Below are 5512 nucleotides of genomic sequence, written 5' to 3' on the forward strand. Positions count from 1 at the left end.
GCGGTGGTTTGATGGCTGGAGGGAGAGACTAGTGGTGTCGCTTGGTGGTGATGAGCGTTTGGCGGTGAGGTTGGGATCTATGGTGCGCAGATCTGATCAGAAATCTCTGATCGGTTTTGGGTTGCTAGGATCCAATCAGATGCTAGAGATGGTGAGCCGGCGTCTACAGGTTGACGGCGAGATGGAGGGATGGCCTGCAATCAGCCGGCGCGGTGCAAATGACGGCGGAGACACCGCCGGTGGGACGGCAAGGAAGTTGCAGGCAGGCTGGTGGCGTCGTGGGTCTGGGCTTCGGCTCTGGGCCCAAGTTGTCTTTATTTTCTTATTTTTTCTTATTGTTTTTTACTTTTAGTAAGATATGGCTATCTGCCCGAAATAAATCCCTATCACTATCTGGTAGGGCGACGTGGGGTTGGTCCCGGTATGCGCACTCAGTGTGCCTTGTCTGGCCTAGCGAGGCGACGAGCCATTTACTTGATTAAATGGACGCAACCTCCTAGTGGTATGATGAAATTTAGGGTCGCCGGATTTGTTTCCGTGTGGCAACATAATAGGAAAGCTGTGCTATTTGTAATGATGCTTCTTTGTAATAGAGTAATCTCTCCGTTATGTCACCGCTTTATTAAAGCAAATAGAGTAGCTAGCTGTGCACTCTTTGCTAATTGGTGCTTGGTAGAATACATAGATTTAGTGGAGACTCCTGGTATTATTTCAGGATGTTCTTCTGATGCTTATTGTAATCAGGGGTTAAGGCTCTATGTCCCCCCCTTGTATTATGCAATTTCATTAATTAAGGCTTGAGAGAAGCCGCACTGGCCCTTTTAAAAAAAAAAAAAAAAAGATAATAATTTGTTTGCAAATTATATGAGTGAGGTTATTTGAGGAACTTTAGTGAGGTTTAGTGAGTAAATTTAGTATTTGGAAATTTGATAAGAGGTGTAAAAAGTATAGAGCTCAAGTGAGTAAATTTGGAGGTTCCAATAGCGAAACTCTAATGGAAACCTTAATCGAATCCAAAACCTACCTCTTTCCAAACCCATGCCAATACCTAAACCTACTTGAATATTCAAATTCCCGAAAAAGATGTCAATATTTTTGAATTTGTTCAAGTAAAACCCTAATTTGTGTTTGGCACTCTGGGTTACTTGACCTAGTGGTAATAGGGTTTAATTAGAAGAATCTAGAGATTATCTTTCCTTGTATGATTCAGACTCTATGCATTGTAATTCTCTATATAAAGAGGCCCCTATTATCAATGAGAATACACAGCAAATTCTTCTAAATTTCAGTTTCTCTACAACACGTTATCAACACGAAGCCCTAACCCTGAAACCTAAATTCGTAGCCTTCAAATCCCAGAAACCACCGCCGCCCACCTTGAAGATCTCAACTCCAGGAGTCCAGAACCGGAGGCCCCACCCCCAGAACCTGCCGGAAAACCACCAAACCGGCCCTCGGAAGTGACGCAAATCTCTCTGCCCGGTTCAAAGGCTTCCTCACCGCCTCCTGCAGCCATACTCCACCACCTGCAGCGTCTCGATCCTAGACACCCAGAACAGGAAATTTCACCACCGAAACCGGCCTAAAAATCCCTGAACCGCTCACTAGAAGTCCATCTGCCCTGAACCGCCGCCTGACCTTCAGCCCTGCAGATTCTCTCAGCTCTGTCCCTGAAAGCCCAGCCCAGAAGGATAGAAGAAGCCCAGAAGCACAGCTAAGCCCAGAAGCCCAGCAACGAGGCCCACTGACGTCAGCCCAAAGTCTCTGACACGCAGGCATCCAGTCAGCGTCCAGTCAGCCTGCCACGTTAGCATCAGACTGCCACGTCAGCAGCTCGGTCAACCACCGGTCAACCTTTTTCCGGCCACTTTTCAGGCGACTTTTTCCAGCCAATTTTTCCAATCAAGATTTCCGGCAACTTTTCAAGGTAAATTTTTCTAAAAGTTCCCATTTTTGAAGTTTTTCATTCTTTTCCTTCTTTTTCTCAGGGACTTGCAACCTCCCTACTTCTACCCCTCTTTCTTCTTCATAGGGGAGACCAAAAGCCGAACTGTGGGGGTTCGTGCTCACTCTAAGCTTGGAGCTTGTAGAGTAATCCAAACTTAGAGTTTGTTGAGAAGAAAAACGATCGACCACATACATCATTGTTTCGATCTAATCCAAAACCCCTCTTGGAATCAGATTTTCTTGGAAGCGACTACGCTCAGAACATCTCTAATTTCTTGGAAGCGACTACGCTCAGAAATTTTATAGTTTTTCGTGGAAGCTTTTTTCGCTCCGAAACTAACCCTATTTTCTTATTGTTTTTCAGGATGAGTAACCTGAACAAGTTGAGCTTCGCTCCACTAGAGACAACAGGCGCAAGATACCACAAGTGGGTCCATGATGTGTGCCAGCATCTTAAGGCTGATGGGATCCTGAGTACGATCCAAGAGCCAAGTCAGGACGTGCTTACTCCTCAACAAGCTGCTGCTTTTGAAGCAAATAGAGCTAAGAGAGAGGCGAATGAAGCTAAAGCCATCATTCTCATGACAAGGCACATGAATGACGCGCTCCAGAATGAGTACCTCAATGAGGAAGACCCAAGAAAACTATGGGTAAAACTCGAGCAGCGTTTTGGCAACGTCTGTGACTCCCTGCTTCCAGACTTAGAAGTGCGATGGCATAGCCTCCGCTTCTGTGATTTCAAGTCTGTACTGGACTACAATTCAGAAGCACTTCGTATCAAGTCTATGATGAAATTCTGTGGACAGAAAATCACTGATACGATGTTGATCGAGAAGACTCTCTCCACCTTTCCCGTCTCTGCATTGATGGTAGCCAAAAACTATTGGATTGATGTCAATGCTAGACGCATCACAAGATTTCATGAGCTAATTGGTGCCATGAACATAGCTGAAAAGCACGACAACATACTTGTGATAAACTATAACTCTAGACCCGTGGGAACCAAATCAATTCCAGAGTCTAATTATAGTCGCGCTTCTAAAGGAGGACGCAAGGAGCGAAACCCTAGGAGTAGGGATAATTCTGGACGTTCTGGTCCATATTCTCGCCCTAAAGAGGAAGGAAACCGCCAATATAGGCGTGCATGGAACCGTGGAGGTAAACGTGTGAAGAGAGAGAGAGAGGCCAAGCCTCCGGTTATGGTGGTGACGCTACCAAGGAAAGAAACCGTCCCCAAAATGCTTCTAAAGCGCCTCGATCAAGGGAACCTAACCATAAATATGCTTGTCTTAGATGTGGACTACCTGGACATTGGGCAAGGGCGTGTAAAGCATCCCAGAACGTTGCAAACGCATACAAGATGTATCGTGAAGCAAGGGAGGCAAATTACATGGAACAAGAAGATCAAGATGGCGATCTCGATCTAAGGGTGGAAGACTTCAAGAATCAAGACCCAGAAACTGGCGATTTTGATTAAGTCTTTTTATTTTCCAAGAGATGTAGGCAATTGCCATATTATTTTAGTAGATGCCAATGGTTTAATCCTTCTTCAAAGTAGGCGTACTCAATGTAAGTGTGATGTCTAGGAAGGTTTTGAGATTAGTGGTACTTAAGCGAGCTTTGCTCCACCGACATCTCTCTACTCACCTGGTCACATTTGCATTGGAATTACCGAAAGAAGTTGGATGACCGCCATTGTTTTGCATTAGCTAGTTATTGGATTAGATTTTCCTTGGTCAAAGAAACGATAATGTAATTCTGTTTGGCTTATTCATAAAAGTTGATTTCTTTTCTTTATGACTCCTTTATAATTACGAGCTTTTCTTTTAGGAATGGATGAACTACAATGTCTTGCGGACAATGCGACTACGCACACCATTCTAATACATAGGCAATTATTCTTAGAGATGTTGCCTACATATTCCTCTGTGACTACGATGGCTGGGCCATCAGGTTTAGTTCAAGGACATGGAATGGCCCAATTCCTATTGCCAAATGGCACCTTGATTAAAGTCACAGAAGCTCTCTACGCTCCTAAGGAAAATCGAACCTTATTGAGTTTTAAAGATATAAGAGCCAACGGATTCCATGCGGAAACGCATACTGAGAACGAAAAAGAGTTCCTTTGCATTACCTTTAATGATTGCGGACGGAAACGCATCTTAGAGAAACTTATGTGTCAATCTAGTGGACTTTATGTCACTACAATTTGACCAATTGAATCCAATAATGTCATAAGAGAAGATCTCTTGGATTCTGACACATACTGGCTTTGGCATGACCGACTAGGACATCCTGGTCGTGATATGATGCTCCGTATACTAAAGACTTCACACGGACATCCATTCTTCAGAGTGAGAAGAAGCAAGAATCGAAAATTGATTCCTGGACTTAGTAAGACAGCAGCCACCGCAGCATCTGGCGCTGCAGCTGTCTTGGGACGCCATAGGGCCGCCCAAGTCCCTTGTGACAATGCCATAAATGGCGCTACCCATGGCCATGATGCCATGGATGTCCCTCCCCATGGTCAAGACGCCATGGATGCCACTTTCCAGGGTTCCAACGCCATGATGGGTGATGTAGTCACACATTTTGATTCAAATAGCGCTACAAACGCTCAGGCCCAACCAAAATCCTCATTGGTTGCTTCTAAGGCCCCTCGAACATTCTGAAAAGCCTGTTCCTTTGGGAAATTAGGACCGAGACCGTCCTACGCAAAGGATCCCAAAATACTCATTTCGTTCTTACAGAGAATCCAAGGGGATATCTGTGGACCAATTCAACCATCATACGGACCTTTTAAATACTTTATAGTATTGGTTGATGCGTCGACACGCTGGTCACATGTCGCGCTGTTGTCCACTCGAAATGCTGCTTATGCTAAACTCCTTGCCCAGATTATCCGTCTATGGGCTCACTACCCTGACCATCCCATTAAGTCAATTCGACTTGATAATGCTGGGGAGTTTACATCGAAAACATTCAATGACTATTGCATGTCACTGGGGATTGATGTCGAGCATCCAGTTCCCCATGTTCATACCCAAAATGGTCTCGCAGAAGCCGCTATCAAACGACTACAGATGATAGCACGGACATTGGTTATGCGCACCAATCTCCCTGTTTCTGCTTGGGGATATGCAATATTGCATGCAGCGACGCTAATTCGTCTACGACCCACTGCAACCCAATCTTACTCTGCGTTACAGCTAGTGACTGGGTACGAGCCTGATATCTCGCACTTACGCATTTTTGGGTGTGCCATTTATGTGCCTATTACGCGGCCACAGCGTACTAAGATGGGTCCACAACGACGAATGGGCATTTATGTTGGATATGAATCTCCAACTATCGTCCGCTATCTTGAACCCTTGACAGACGATCTCTTTACCGCTACATTTGCGGATTGTCACTTTGATGAGACAGTTTTCCCATCGTTAAGGGGAGATAAGAACACAGATGTTCAACAGGAACGACAGGAATTGTCGTGGTCTGTCCCCACTATGTCTCATCTCGATCCCCGTACCGCACAGTCCGAACTTGAAGTGCGAAGAATAATCGAGCT

This window comes from Rosa rugosa, chromosome 2 (assembly GCF_958449725.1).
Source record: "Rosa rugosa chromosome 2, drRosRugo1.1, whole genome shotgun sequence".
Classification (NCBI taxonomy): Eukaryota; Viridiplantae; Streptophyta; class Magnoliopsida; order Rosales; family Rosaceae; genus Rosa; species Rosa rugosa.